The following is a 16,483-nucleotide window of genomic DNA, read 5'->3' as shown; positions in this document are numbered from 1 at the left end:
GTTCCTGTTCTACCCGCTCTACTGTGGCGTCAGCTCCCAGTCTGCAGTCAGGAGACCTTCTAGCTTTGACATCATGCTTTAAACTCTGAAAGATTTCATTCTGTTTCCTCCAGAGAACTCCCCAAACCAGCAGAACAAGAAGAACCACCGAAACCAGACCTGCTACAACCAGCACGAGGGTGGAGGAGGAGGGAGGAGCGGAGGAGTCTGTTACAGGCCAAACAAGAGCAGGAGAGTTCACAGGATTAGAGGAGGTGCAGGTGTGGAGATGAGGAGGAGGATCTGCAGGAGACATGGTGAAGATGGTTCAGTCAGCTTATTTTTACTTCAGGTGAGTTCAGGTCTTTATACAGGATGTGATGTCATTGTCTGACCTCTGACCCTCAGAAAGCCCTGAGGAGATTCTCCAAACACATCAGTAGCACAGGAGTAGAGACCTTCATCAGACTGCTGGACGTTTGTGATGATGAACTCTGATTTATTTCCAACATGACTTCCATTAAAGAAGAAATGAGCTGTGATGATGTCACCATTGCTCTGTCTGCAGCGCAGTGACATCACTTCCTGCTGGCACAGGATCTGGAGGGATCTCCAGGATCAGAGCTTTATTGGATCAGCAGACACAAACAGAGTGATGCATAAATCTGTGACTGGCATCAAATGTGTTTGTGTTCTTGTTGGAGCCTCACTGATGGTTTTGACTTCATCAACTCACCTGCAGACAGCAGCAGCACACACACCTGCAACAGGAGGTCAGAGGTCAGTGAGAGTCAGAGGATACTGAGGGTCAGAGGACACTGAGGGTCAGAGGTCAGTGAAGGTCAGAGGTCACTGAGGGTCAGAGGACACTGAGGGTCAGAGGTCACAGAGTGACACAGCCTGAGTGTATCATCACCATCATAGTTTATTTATATAGCACTTTAAAAACACACAAGGCTGACCAAAGTGCTGAACAATAGAAACATAATAGATACAATAAGAATAATAAATAGGATAAAATTACAAACATAGCAAAAACAATAAAATGTAAGTAAATACAAGTCAGTTAACCACTGAGTCAAAAACAAGCAAATAAAAATGTGTTTCTCTGGATTTAAAAGCAGCACTGATGTCGACTGCCTCGTGTGAAGAGGAAGATTATTCCAGAGGAGCCACGATGGAGAACGCTCCGTCTCCTCAGTTTCAGCCCTGATTTGGGGACTGAGAGCAACGGCCGCTCAGCTGACCGGAGCGAACGAAGAACACGGTGAAGAACAGTTCCTGTTCTGTCAGTGACATACAGGAAAGACAGACGATGTCAGAGGAAACATGGACTGGTTTAGGAGGAAGTAGCACCAGTTTAGTGTGATGGTTTAGTCAGAGTGGGAGCTAAAAGTGAACCTATAGACAGAGCTCAGAGGAGTGTGATGGTCCCCAGTTCCAGAAACGGTGGCAGAGCCGAGATCAATAACAACTAAGAGGATATTTGCACAAATGGAAGAAAGCAGTCTTACATATTTGTTTAATATGTGCGTTGAAGGACATGTCCTGGTCAAACATGACTCCAAGGTTCCTCACAGCGTTACTGGAGGCCAAGGTAATGCCATCCAGAGTAAGAATCTGGTTAGAGACCATATTTCTAAGCTTTTCAGGGCCGAGTACAATAACCTCAGTTTGATCTGAATTAAGAAGCAGAAAGTTAGCGGCCATCCAGGTCTTTATGTCTTTAAGACATTCCTGCAGTTTAACTCATTGATTGTATGAAATCTCCCAGAATAGATGGTTGGAGTGTTTTCTAATCATATTGTGTTGGGGAAACATGCACATGTAAAACGTTCCAGCACATCGAGCTCTGTGACCAACACTTGTGTGTTAAGAAGAACACTTGTATAACAATATGGTGTGAAATGAAAACTCTGACGTTCAACACAGCACTGTTTCAGTCATCAACACATTCCTGCACTTTAACTGATGTGTATCATGTGGCTTGATGGAAACCTTTTGAACACAAGCTCACACACACAGGTGTACACAGACACACACTGTGTCGTCCTGGGCTGCTGACACTAAACACATTGTGCATTATCAGTCCAGTGTGCTGCTCAGTAGGATTCAGTGTTTATTAGTTACTGTTACTGGTGCACATGATGCTGCTGCTGTGGTTTGCTGTGGTTTACCAACAACACGGCACCGAGCTACCTTAAGGAACTGCTTAAATCGTACGTTCCTGCCTGATCATCTACTCAGTTACTCTTGGTGCAGCCTGGATCTCGGCTGAAGTCTAGAGGTGACCGGGCGTTTGCCCTGGCTGCACCAGAGTTGTGGAATAACCTTCTGATCGTGATTCTTTTAAATCACGGTTAAAAACCTGTTTGTTTAATCTCGCCTTTCCTGCTCGTTCATGCTCGCACCTTAGACTTACTCTATTTTCCCTTATACATATTTTTAATGCCTTGTGCTTTCATTATGTTTTATATTACCCCTGTGTATTAGTGCCATTGACCTGTGAGTATATTTGATACTTTGCTGAGGCCTCATAAGACTCGTGTTACTTCCCTGTGTCTTATGTTAAGCACTTTGGTGTACAGCTGGTTTTTAAATGTGCTCTATAAATAAAGTTGTTGTTGTTTCCTTGGTGTGCTGGTTTCTTTTTGCTTCTTTTTGTTTCTTTTTGTTTCTTTTTGTTTCTTTTTGCTTCTTTTTGTTTCTTTTTGTTTCTTTTTGTTTCTTTTTGCTTCTTTTTGCTTCTTTTTGTTTCTTTTTGCTTCTTTTTGCTTCTTTTTGTTTCTTTTTGTTTCTTTTTGCTTCTTTTTGCTTCTTTTTGTTTCTTTTTGTTTCTTTTTGCTTCTTTTTGTTTCTTTTTGTTTCTTTTTGTTTCTTTTTGCTTCTTTTTGTTTCTTTTTGCTTCTTTTTGCTTCTTTTTGCTTCTTTTTGTTTCTTTTTGCTTCTTTTTGCTTCTTTTTGTTTCTTTTTGTTTGTTTTTCTGCAGGATGGGATCAAACAGATTTTAGTCTTTTCTCTCTGTCCCTCTTCTCCTCTATGTTTCTCTCCTTATCTTTACTTTGTCTTTCTTCTGTCTCGGCCCAGTCCTGTCTGTCCTGAGTGTAATAACTCAAAAGTAAAACAAATCTATTACATTTAGCATAGCAAAGCCATAATGATCCCTTTGCGAAATAACTGTGGGGGCGTTTTTCTTGGCTTTCAGATTGTTCTGATTATTCTGATGGTTACAGGTCAGGACATGCAAAAGAAAAATGGTGTCAGCTGCATGTCAGTGACACTGTGCACTTACCTCCTACTAATGACATCAATGAGATATGATACCAACCACTGCACCTGCGACACCTACAGCCTGCTCTAATGGCTCTAACAGCACATCATGATCACAGCATTGAACACATCATACATTTGGGCAGGTTTGTAGAAATGAGAGCTGCTCAGTCCAAACTGGCTGAAAGCCTCCTGTCCTGTTGGAGTCTGTGCTGTGATTGGTTCTCATGTAGTGCTCTTCTACACCACCTGAACTCTCACTTTACTCAATATTTACTGGCTGTATGAAACTCGCCTCACACAAACACTTCTTTCTGTGCTTTTTCTATCAAAGTGCTTTCTGTCTAACGCACACACATCCACAGTCCAATGCATCTAACTTTGTGTTCGCGTCCCGCCCGAGGATATTTAGCATGCAGCCTGGAGCCGCCAGGAGTCAAACTACCGACCTCCAGGGTCTTAACAGGTGCCCGCTCGACCTGCTGAGCTGTGAGAGTGAAAGGATGAAGGTGGGACTCAGGAGCAGGAGCAGGGAGGCAGCTGCAGCCTTCATGCTGTCTGCACTGACTGAGAGACGCCTCCAGCTTCCCTTTGATCTCATCGGGTGTGTGCTCTCTGTGTGAGTATGCTGCTGTGTTACTCTGATGAGTTGCTGAGGCTGTGATGATTAAACAAGCTGTTATCATCATGAAGAATCCCCTCCACCCTCTGCACCACCTACTGGACAGACTAACAGGTAACTTTGCTGCCTGACACTCTGCACGCATCGCCTGCATCCACCAGTGAGACAAACGTCTAAATCTAAACTCTCGTACAGAACTTAAACCCTTTGCTTTACTATTGAATTGTTCTTGTCACGTTCAGATTGTGGTGCAGTTTCAAAGTGGCACAAAAATCTGTTGGTGACTTTAAATCTTGTCAAAGCACAGAGACGCTACGAGCCCCTCACTGCTCCTCACAGAGACCAGAGGAGGGTGGATGAACTGTTGGTGTCTTTGCTGATGGGTTAGATGAGACGTCACACAGAGGGTCTGTTACAGGGATGTCAGGGGGTCCTGGTGTCCCACAGCAACCACACATGGCAGCAGGTCATGTTATTGATGGCATCATTGTGTAACTGTGTGTGAATCAGGACGTATTAAAGAGTCTCCTTTACTGTCTGAAACTGTCCAAAGCTTCCTGATCAACACTTCCTGCTGCACTTTCAGATCCTCTCTCTGCTCACAGGAGAATCAAACCACTGACCTTTGACCTCTGACTCCTCAGCGTGTTTGCTCTGCAGCTTGTAAACGATGACATAATGAAACATGTCGTTACAATAATGTCAGATGTTGGTGTCGCTGACGTTAAAGTCACAGTTGTAGATCACGAGAGCAGAAGTGTCGTGTTCAGGTGTGACGCAGCTGCTGTCATTAGATTTAAATAGAAGCGAGCGTCCAGCCAATGAGATCAGTCCTGCTCTGTGTGCTCTCTCCTGGTTGGTCTGTGGATGTTGTCATTACAGGTTATTTCAGTGCGGTTGGGGGTGTAGCGTCCTGATGGTGTTCCTCCTTCAGCTCGGCTCTGTCGGGGTCGTAGGTCCAGTGTTTGAGTTTCTGTAACTTCTTCATGTTTTTGGTGAAATGTTCCTGGTTCCTGTTACCATGACGTCTCAGTGTTGTGTCTCTGGGCTTCTTGTAGGTGACGTCTGGTTCTTTTGTCCTCCTGGTCCTCTGTGAGTTTTGTCCTTTGGTGTCCCTGTTATGAAGTCAGTCAGGTGTCTCTGTTTGGGCACCTGTGTGAGGTTAGTCTCTGTGTTATTGTGAGTCTCTGGTCTCGTGCACTTTGTGTTGTCCTGATTCTCTCCTGCTGTGTGTTTATTGTCTCCTGTTGTTCATTTCATGCTTCACACTCGTGCTGTGTGATCTCTCACACAGCATGAGTGTGCTCTGTGTTTCTGTTACACGTCCCTAGTTTCTTCATTTAGTGCATGTTGTTGTATTGAGACTAGTTTGAGTTTATCAGGCAGTCGGATTCATGTTTCCACACTTTCATTCATTCATTCACCTCAAAAATGAATTGGAGATTACTGATGGATGAGTGAACAGATCAGAGACTCTGTAGACTTTAATGTTTTTAACCTTTCGAGTCATCGAGAGGCTCCATCAGCTCAGTGGTGAGGTTGTTGTCAAAGCCCTCAAAGCCCTTTTAACCAATAGAGCTCATCCAGGTCTTTAACAGAAGCTGCAGGTTAACTCTACAGATCCAACAGCAGCATGATAAAGAACGATAAGTTAGTTCAGACTACAATAAACACATTCAGTTACAGAGTCACAGGTAAGGGTCTCATACTGTGATGTAGTGCAGGAACTTTTATATTTACAGTAAAGTAGAAATGAAGCTGGTTAAAGACAAAGTCAGGCTGACATTGTGTGAGAGAGGAGTGCAGACTGCATTAATAACTAACATGTACACTATAAACACAACTGCATGAAGGTGAAATACAAACCATGTTTGGGCTCTTGTGGCTCACAGGTGAGTTCAGGCTGAAGACTCGTCATCCAGACTGATGGAGAGCAGCAGGAAGCACTTCCTGAAGTAGCACTAAAGCTTGTGAATGAATTGTTTCACAGCACGTGCAGTCCCATTAAGAGATTAAAGACAAATAAAAGACTTTAAACGAGCCTCACATGTACAGGTAGGGAGTGGAGTGAAATTAAAATGGGCTAATGTGCTCAGACTTGTTGCAGTTAAAGACGTGCTGCAGCACAAGCTGCAGACTCATAATGGATGCATCAGTAACCCCACAATAAAGTGCGTTACAACAATCCAGCCTAGATGCAACAAAGGCTGTTTGCATCAAACAGGAAGTCGCCCCGTGTCTTTTATTGCTAGGAAGGAAGCTTTTTATGCAAGAAGGGAGCAAGAAGGTGAGATGTTGAGGGGATCCTCACATGCATTATTCTCTCTCATGGACAAAATGATTCAAAGCTGTCCAGAGAGACGAATCCCCGATGCTGCTAGAATGCTTGGTGATCAATTAGCTGAAGGTGCTGATGGACACTTTCATCTTCTTCCCGTGCTAAACCACCATGCTTAAAAGTGTTTGAGTTCACTGAAGGCTCAGCGTGAGCAACATGTTGTGAGGAAGTCTGTTGTTGCGTGTTGTCTTCACTGATCTCTGATGTATGTAAGGCTCTGGTCTCCTTCTCTGTGGTCCTCTGATGCTGTGTTGAAGCTCTCTGTGGACCAGGGTTGTTGCTCTGACTGCAGCAGCTTTCCTTTGGTTTGCTGGTGGTGTGCGTGCTGATCCAACATCAATGTGCTGTGACTGGTGAACAAATGCACATGTGTGTAACCATGTTATTGTAGTTTTACTTTGTCTGCACTAAATGAGTCAGTTTGGCCTCATTTTCACCAAACAGAAACTTGTTTCTGTGACTGAGTTTGATCTCATCTCCTCTGCACATGTTAATGTGACTCATCAGGTCCAGCTGCCCATCAGGAAGCTTCTGTGTAGAACACAGGAGGTGAAACGGACTAACTCGGTGGGGGAGGGGCTTCCTGCTTCCAGGAAAAGGTCCGGCTGTGTATCCTTGCTGATGGTCATCATCAGTGTGTGTGGAGTAAACAACTATAACACAGTGGTCAGCACACACTTCTGACTCCATCACCTTCATCCTGAGCTGATGGAGTCCTGACACCTGCTCAGTGTGTTTAACATTTTTCTCTGTGTGTGGATTTAAATGTTTGTCCGTTTGTCCTGCAGCGTCAGCTTTTGGTCCTGCACAGTGCTGCGACTCTCAGCTTGTGTTTCTATCCTGCACGTCTCTACATGATGCTCCTGAAACTGTTTCCTTTCCTGCTTCATCTTTTTCCTTAAAAGGAGTTTAGACCGCGAGCCGTTGCTGATAAAGGGAAGTGATGGACTTTCAGTCTGTGCTGGTGATGATGAGCAGCTCTCAGGCAGGACCAGTATCATGGGCATGAACAGAGTCAGGATCAGCTTTACCATAAACACAGACAGCTGACAGATGTTGATGTGATGAGCTGTTGATGCTACATGTCTGCTGTGTGCTGCTGTGATTGGGCAGCTCTGCATCATAGGTCCACCCAGCAGCGTACACAGGCCTTGAAGGGTGGAGAAGGAGGAGCTTATCAGAGCGCACTGGGATGTGATGGAGCTGTTGTGCAGTTGCCATGGTGATGCTAGCATAGTATAGTGTGTATATGTGAGGACTCAGGAGAGGCCCTCTCTCTCTCGCTGTCTTATTTCTTGTGCTCGGCCTCGTTGTGTTGAAGCTCTGACAGCCTGAGGTTACTTTGCACAGACTGTTCATGTCTTTATCACAGAGCAAACTCCAGCAGAGTCAGCAGATCATATCAGTGGTGTTGGGAAGACGGAGGTCTGGGCTTCTCTACTTAGAGAACACGAGCAGATAATTGGAAGAAGAAGAATCAGGAAGTTGAAATTCTGACTTTGTGTTTTCAATGGTAGAAAAGATGTTTCAGTCTTCTTTTGTCCTTTGCCCTCACACACTTAGATTGCTCCTCAGAGGCAGGGCCGTGCAGAGACGTTTGAAGGGGCTCAAAGTTAAAAAACCAGGCTGGAGAACAACAACACATTCATCAAGAACCTCATATGGAAGCACATCATGTTACATCACTGTGATCATGTGGGGACGATGCAGAGCAAACGTAGCCTGTGTTTTACCTGATGGGTACAATGTTGCTGTCGGTCTGAGACATTACAGAGTCCACAGGAGAGATGGGAGCTGATTAAACACGTGTTATGAGATAATAATAAAATGACAGTGCTTGGAAACACAAGGCAACAAAACTGTGAGAAATCAACTCTGCCTGTGAATCACTGTCTGACTCTCTTCCTCCTTCCATCTTCTCTCCACGTGCTGCCCATCTGAGAACACTTTGCTATTGTATTGATCTGTTACTTAAGTATCCACACATGACACCTTTACACCTGATCCATAATAAAGTGATGATAGAAAATATTATAGAAACAGAGCCCTGCAGCTTACTGTGAAACTAAAGATGTTCCCTAAAATGGTGCACAGACAACAACAACAACAACAATCTTTATTTATAGAGCACGTTTAAAAGCCTTGGGCATACCAAAGTGCTTTACATAAAACAATAAAAGGTTAAAAAAAGGAGCTTATCAGAGCACACTGGGATGTGATGGAGCTGTTGTGCAGTTGCTCCTCAGAGGCAGGGCCGTGCAGAGACGTTTGAAGGGGCTCAAACCTACAGACCCCTGCCTGCTGTACCCAGTGAGCTGGCAGCTGACGAGCATCACACAGGTGATGTTTGTCGTGCTGTTACACACACAGCACGCTCGTCTGTTTCAATTCATCAGTTGCCACAAAACAGCTGAACGTGTCCATAATAAGCTGACACTGCTGTGTGTTACAGGCTACAGTGTGCGCTGTTCACCTGCTTACTGGTTTCCTTTGCATCAGTCTGTCTCCCAGTTTGTGTTTCTCCTGCAGCTCTGCACCACCCATGTGGCTCTTTGTGAGCTCGTTCCCACCTCGTAACCAGTGCGCTCTGCCGTTAAGAGCGATCATTGGTTAATGGTAGTCATGTGACTGCTGCGAGCCAGCTCATTTTATTTAACAAATTGTGATTAATAGTTAAATATTATTGTTGAGGGGCACAGACAGGACTCCACACACACATGAAAAGAAAAAACCCTCAAGAAAAGGCCACTGGTGGGACCCATAAAGAAGCGCTCAAGCCCCTCCCACCCCCCATGCCTGCTTAGATATGCCAGATGTTCTGATGTGCTGATGAATTTGAAGTGATTTAGTTTGAGGAACTGATCTGGAATTGCTCTAAAGATTTTCAGTGTTTGTTTGCAGCCTGGTGAGCCTCTGTTTTTATACCCGTCATGTTGCTGACGCGATGCCAGATGATGTTTCTGCAGCTCTTTATTTTTATTCATATAAAACATGGAGTTTGTTGTCATGTTTGCCTTTTGCTGCCAGCAGGTTCAAATCAGCCTTTTTTAATATTTTCTCAGTTTAAACATTTGATGTTTTTTCTCAGTCGTCTTGAGATTTTGTTTCATTTATGAGCTCATCACATTCTTTCAGTGCCATGATCCACAGACAGGACAGACTCAAAGACATCAAACTCATGTTTGGATCTGTGTTCGTTCATTATCTGATGCTCGTCAGCTGCAGAAATCCTCTCAGGAAAAGAGTTTCAGCTTTTCTTCAGGGTCACAGTGATGCGTTCAGGAACACCTGTGAAACACAGCAAACTGAGTTCTGCTTCTCTCAGTGGGACGCTCGAGTGTTTGGGTCCCTCTGTGGTTCACTTTGCTGGCCTCTAGTGGGCACGAGGTGAACTCATCATGTTGGTGTCAGCTGTATTTGACAGCAGCCACCAGTCTGCAGTTCTGTATTTGAACCTTTGAATCTCCACAAGTGCAGATATGAAACACAGCTGGGAATGATTCTTTTTGTGTATGTGGACGTAGTCTGTGGGTGGCAGTAATGGGGGTGCCCCACCTTTTCCCCTATGACAGCCTCCCCCACTTAACCCTGAGCTGGACAAAGAGAAAACGACGTCTTGTATTTGGCAGCTGTTACATCAGACACTGTGACACAAACACCTGATGACTGAACAGGTTTCCTGACAAACTCATTTTTATTTTGCTCTGAGACATTTTCACTCACACAGCCAAGGGCGCAGATTTGGCACGGACGGAAGGGACGTGTCCCCACCAATAATTTGATCTGTTCGAGTAAAGAAAAACAACCCGATAGAAAGAAAGAAAACGATCTCCCAGCGGTGCAGAAAGAGTTAAATTACATTCTTTACTGGAGTGCTACGTCATGTGACAAATATGGCCAATGTGATTGGCTGAGCCTTTCAGGGAGCTCTGTTTAGTTTTAGCAGCGGCAAGCCTGCGCTGTGAGGAGGAGAGGAGGATGGCAGCAAAGAGAAAGAACCTGGATATAAGAAAGTATTTTTCAGAGAAACCTGTGAGTCACTTAAAGCCAAGTTAACACATAAAATGTGTCCGTCATAGTAACGTTACAGGCTATGCTAGGCTTTGGCCCACATCAGTCTAAAACTGTATGTAACCATGAATAACGTGTTTTGTAAACTGCACAGCAGGCAGCACTGTTAGTTCTCTCAGTCTCAGAGCAGCATTTCTAATCTTGATTGAAGCTGTCAGAGAAAACAGCCTCGAGCAGCCCGGATATTAGTTTACAGAGGCTGTTAGAATTATATGTCTAACATTAAAATGTTGGTGACACAATAATTTCATCCTAATGGCACTGATATATTCATAGGGTTAATTTTTGAGACAAAATATCATGAGGTAGTCACGATTTTGCAAATATTCCACCTTGTAGTGCAGTTTGCACAAATTGTTGTAAAAACGCACTCAGCCTACAAACATTACTGATGAGTCAAGATCTGCACAAAGTGACAGAAACACTGAAGCAGCTCCACATTTTATTCTTATTGTCATGTATGTCCTATTTGTCAGGTGACAGAACCAACACAAAGCTCAGAGAGCAATGGTGACACAAGGTCACAGGTGGAATTGGATGATGACCTGATGGTTCATGACTGTATTTGAAGCACATGTGTGACTGCATGTATGTGGAATGTCTCACTGTTATTGATCAGGTGACAGAGGCAGCTCTGCCATGTTGTAGCTCGGAGGTGAAGAGGCGAGCTCACAGGTGACTGACTGATGATGTGGTGCTGTAGATTAACTAGTATTTATTATCATGACAATTATCAGGCTGCTTTTAGTCATCCCAGTATCCTCAGTTGAGGCTGAAAGAAGCTTCAGTGCTCTCAGAAGACTAAAAACATGGCTAAGGTCAACAATGACTCGAATGAGATTAAACAATGCTGCTGTGTGTCCACCAGGAGAGACTGGACAGTATAGATGGAAAACCAGTATCCCAGCAGTTTATCTCAGTTAAAGAGAGGAGCAGGCCTGTGTTTGGCTGCTTCACATAGTGGACATTGAGTTGTTGTGTGGGACACCAGTAGTATTAATGTCTGTTGCTGTAACAGTAGCTCATGCTTAGAATAGAAAATCCCAACTCATTGATCTGATCGGGGCAATAGTGTGGCTAAAATATTGCATAATTTTGCTGACAGATCTTTTACTTTGTGGTAATCTTAGATGGACATAAACCACCAGGTCATTCAGTGCTAATGTATCAGAGATGTTCAAATCAAATCAAAATTTATTTATATAGCACATATTAAAACAACAGTGTTGACCATAGTGCTTCACAGTCAGTAAAAGCATGAGACAGTTAAAAAAAACAATAAAAGAGGACAACAAACAATAGGTAACAACACAACAAGCTAAAACAGCCAACTAGACAGAATCAAAAGCCAAAGTAAAAAAATAAGTTTTAAGACGTGATTTAAAAGACTGGATAGACTCGGCTGTACGAATATAAACAGGGAGGTTATTCCAGAGTCTGGGTGCCACGGATGCAAAGGCCCGGTCACCTCTCGACTTCATTCGAGACCTAGGTTGTGCTAGGAGCCTGTGATTGGACGATCTAAGTGCTCTGTTGGGAGTAGTATAAGTGGAGTAGTTCAGAGAGATAGCTGGGCGCTAAATTATTCAGAATATTAAAAGTGAACAAAAGAATATTAAAATCTATACGATATTTAACAGGGAGCCAATGTAGTTTGGCTAAAATTGGAGTTATGTGTTCATGGATTCTCGTACCTGTTAAAAGGAGAAGGGTCTGGCTGCAGCCACTGTGGAGCTCCACACTAACCGGATACACGTGACCTCCACAGTAGCCGTAAACACGCATGGATACCGTGGAAGTCTTGCAAGTTGATCGCAAAGGTTGGGACAGAGTCTTTCTTAAATAAATTTGCCGTTAGTGATTTCATAATTCTAGGAATCGTCTAGTTTTCGTACAATGATCATGTTGCCACTTTTTTTGCGTTACAACAACATTCCTTCTTGTTTTAATGTTTTTTCATCGTGCTCCATGGCAGAGAAACACACAGATCAATATCTCATTGTCGGCACTGGGTCAAGCTGTTGTAGGTAAGTACATGCATTGTCTCATGACCAGAACGCTACCATTGTTTACATGTTAGGTTTGTTCCTATCTGTGTGTGTATATTCTTTTCTTTGTGTACCTAGCCCCACAGGTGTGCAATAAACCCAGAGAAATCACTGAAACGGTGTTGAACCCAGCACCTTCAATGTCTGGTGACACTGGTAAAATTTCTTATTTTGAATAGTGATTGTCATATATAGGTGAAATAATAATCTTGCATTCATTATCTTGTTGTAGTTGATGGCTCATAAACGAATTTGTTACATGCTGTTTCAAATGAATTTCCTTCTATAGATAGTGCTTATTTTTCTTGCATTTGTATGTATTTAATGTGCATTCTATGTAGTGTTTTGTCTGAAACCTGTTAAAATCCCTATAGGACCTCAGGAAAGAGTTGACAACAAGAAAGCCAATAGAAGGTCTCAACAGATGCAACTTTTCCTGACCCGTGTGGACCACCGTGCGAACTCTGACAAAGCCTGAGAACATTTTGGCCAGCCGTTCATCATGGTGTTTTGTACCGCACCCTGGCCAACAACAGCTTGTATGTTAAAGTTTTCAGATGTTGCAAAGTGCAACTTTTAGTGCTTATCTGATTTGGTCATCCACAGTCTATGACACCTCTCTGTTTTTTTAGCTCAACTATGTTCTGGACATCAGCAGACCCAAAGATGAGCTGATTGTTGAAACGTCTTCTGGATGCCTCACGCGGGCAGATTTTTGGACACTGGGTTTAAACAAACAAATGGAATCGACTGTAAGTATTATTTTTTCTATGAATATGAAATAATAAAGTGTACATTCATTTTTTTCATGATTTTTTCTGTTTCAGATTGGAAATGGCTGTTTTGAGCTTATCACTAAAATTGTCCAGTCAAAGGTACTGTATGTTGTATATGATGATTGTCAAGCTTTAATTTAGAGAGTTGTTGTTTTAAATGTTTTTGTTTACATTCTAGGGGATAAGCATTTACATAGAAAATCTGTATGTCACCCGGACTTGGCTTGCACCCTATGGCTGTGATCCATTGCAGTCCTTTCCTGTAAGTGTACCGTCCTTTAAAGAAACAAGCAAGTAATCCAAATGATTTTTTTTTATAACTTTGGTGAGAGTTCATATACAGGATACTTAAAAAACAATTCTGTTTCAGACTGATGCTCAGAGGATGCACATCATAGTTCTCCCTCTCTGGACCCCTGGTCATTTCCAGTTGTGTGTAAGTCTTGTTTTTTACACATACAAACTGTTAGAATTTTGCTATGTGTCTGAGATGTATTCAAGCTTTTATGACGCAGTTTCAAAAGTCTTTGATTGTGATCGCTTGCAATGACATTGTTTTCAGGTTTGAAGTCATGGCTAACTGTCTTTAGGTACTGAAGCCACCTCAAAGAGAAATCCTCTTTCTTGACCCAATAAACACCAAGGCAGGATTTGGTGGCCAACAATATGTTTCACTTTTGAGGTCACATTTTTATAAGCATTTTTGGTTTGTTCCGGAGTTTTCAGGAACCTGTTCAGTGTTCCAGGTTAAGTGCATCCCAGATCATGTTCTGCTGATCTTGAGTGTTCACACATACAGTACACTCACATGCTTTTTTTATAAACTATATCAGCAAGTTTCTGTGTGGAGTTTGCATGTTCTCCCCGTGTTTGCGTGGGTTCTCTCCGGGTACTCCGGCTTCCTCCCACCGTCCAAAGACATGCAGCTTGTGGGGATAGGTTAATTGGATAATCCAAATTGCCACTAGGTGTGAATGTGCGAGTGAATGTGAGTGTGAATGGTTGTCTGTCCCTGTGTGTTGGCCCTGCGACAGACTGGCGACCTGTCCAGTCTGTCGCCCTATGACAGCTGGGATAGGCTCCAGCGACCCTGAAAAGGATAAGCGGAAGCGAATGGATGGATGGATGGATGGATATATCAGCATGATGCTTCAACATTTTATTCTATTTCTCATCTTCACATTATGATCAAGTCAGTGATGCTGTCTTTAGATGACTTTCAGACATAAATAGGGTCTTCAAATGTTCTAGTTTAACATAAAACACCATTAAAAATGAGTTTATAAAATATGCCAACCTTAACTTAAAGCTGTAAATGCTTTATTTTGACCAACTGTGAGCATGTGACTGTACTTTTTCATTTTGTTATGCTGTTTTGTTGAGGTCGTGTTCCTAAGGCCTGTAGTTACAGTTGGTGCTATTAGCAATAAACATTTCACACCCATCATGATGACATCTGTTAACTTGTGAATGTAACTGTCTTTAAAAAAAGGTATCTTGCAGTGAAGATCATTCCCGGGCAGTGGTCAGAAAAAAAGAGCTTTGACTTGAAGGTATGTGCTAGTTTAAGTGTATGGTGAATGATATGAATTACACTAGTCTTCTTTTAAGGGATTTTATTAACGAGCCTTTATTTTCAATGTAATACAGGGTTTTCCAAGCCAAGACTATGGAGTTGACTGTGGGATCTTCATGCTGATGGTAATTTTTCTCTTCTCTTCTTGAGATTCATACAGAAGCTAATTTAAGCTTCTAAAAAAAGGACATTTTTATTTTTTCTTCCAAATAGTCTGCTCTGTACGTGGCACTGGATGCTTGATTTGACTATACTGTAGTAAGTATTCTATTTACTTTCACAGCAATGGAGTCTTGAATCTTTTGAAAGTTGTTAAATATGTTTCATATTAATATTTTACAGTCAGACATGCCCTACTTGCGTAAATGGTGGTGCTTGCTGTTGATGGAGAACTTTGATCTCAGGAGGTATTTATATTTTGACTTCTGTTTTATGTTGTGTCAAAGTTTACACACCTTAACAATATCAACAATTTCTGTTAAGCTCTGGCAAGCTATTTGCACACTGGAGAGAGGAAGCCAAAGCTGTGCTTGAAGGACAACACGTGCCCATTGTCAGACTGAAAAAGTTCCAGGAAGTCAGTCAGGTCAGTATTCACTTTAAACAGTAATTACATGGTTAGTGACATTTGAATAACTGTTAAAAAACTGTTGTGCAACAGAGAAATAACTATGTTTTCATCCCCGTTTGCCTGACACAGGAGCCAGCAGTTGTTGAAGATCTGCGTCCTGCTGTGCAGTGGGCTGTCCAAAATAAGGCACTTTTCCGTGGACACGTAACAATGCCAAAATATCTGTCCTTAAATCAAGGCGACCAGCAGAGGGTCTTAAGAGACATGTCAGAGGAAGAAGACACCGGAGCAAGGGACTTGTTCCTCTTTGTTTTTCAGCTTGCAAAGGACATGGAGCTCTTTTTGAAAGCATGTGCTGATGAGCAGGGGCTAAGGGTCAGTGCTATGTTTGACATGTAATGGACAAATGAAGGCACTGGCTGTGTTTGTTTGTTTAATATGTCGTTGTTGTTTTTTGTTTTGTTTTTTGCGTAGTACAAAATTCCAATTAAACTTATTTCAAAATGTTGTTCACTTGATTCTGTGTCCATACTTATAATAAAGGATTACAGTGAAACAGCATTAAATGTAAATGTAACAGCATTTTTTTTAAACTTGTAATTTCAAAATAAAAAGCTTATTGTTGATATTAATAGTAAAGAATTGCAATCAATAATATTTTTATACATTTTAAACATTAACACTCTGGGCTCTATCCTGGCCATCTGTGGACACTTCACTTATTCTTTTTTTTGACTACTGCACTGCAGTGGACCAAAACAATGACACGGGTTTGATCTTAAGGATCTAATAGTTGTGTGTTGTGCATGACATTGCCACACAAATATGTATTTGCAAGATAGAGTAGAATAAATATTACACAGGCTGCAGTGAATCTCTGTTGATACAGACTATTGAGCTTTGAGTTTCCCAGTCAAACTTAGCTTTGAAGCACATGCTAAAAACACTTTTACTCTTGTACATTTCATAACAAGACACCATAGCCGAAATATTAACAAAATATATATTATTAAAAAATTCAAAGCTGCACATACAGCAACAAACACCGTTAGTAAATGTGTCCTGGAGTTTCTGCAGGTGCAGAAAGTGCTGCTGCTGTAAGTCAGCCTAACAGCTTCCAGATCACTTTTCTGGAAAGATGGTAGGAAGGGCATCACTGCTCATTTCTACAGTCTCCCAGATCTTGGAATACAATCCCTTTGTACCATGAAACCACTTCGCAGTACTAGGAG

At 42.4% G+C, this 16,483-nt stretch overlaps 1 long non-coding RNA gene and 1 pseudogene across 1 annotated transcript; both read left to right on the top strand.

Annotated features, from left to right (window-relative positions):
• The first annotated feature begins 3,662 nt into the window (after positions 1-3,662).
• On the top strand, positions 3,663-13,672 carry LOC146578050 (uncharacterized; annotated as a pseudogene).
• A 908-nt stretch (positions 13,673-14,580) lies between these two features.
• Positions 14,581-15,267, top strand: LOC146578049 (uncharacterized). Its single transcript, XR_014889932.1, has 3 exons — positions 14,581-14,657; positions 14,755-15,087; positions 15,164-15,267. It is a non-coding gene; the product is annotated as an uncharacterized LOC146578049 (long non-coding RNA).
• The last annotated feature ends 1,216 nt before the right edge of the window (positions 15,268-16,483 follow it).

This window comes from Mchenga conophoros, linkage group LG3 (assembly GCF_057382185.1).
Source record: "Mchenga conophoros isolate Kocher_MC1m ecotype Shallow Benthic linkage group LG3, M_conophoros_male_GT1.1, whole genome shotgun sequence".
Lineage (NCBI taxonomy): Eukaryota > Metazoa > Chordata > Actinopteri > Cichliformes > Cichlidae > Mchenga > Mchenga conophoros.
The sequence above is the reverse complement of the archived record's forward strand: the minus strand, read 5'-3'. Positions and strand labels throughout refer to the sequence as shown.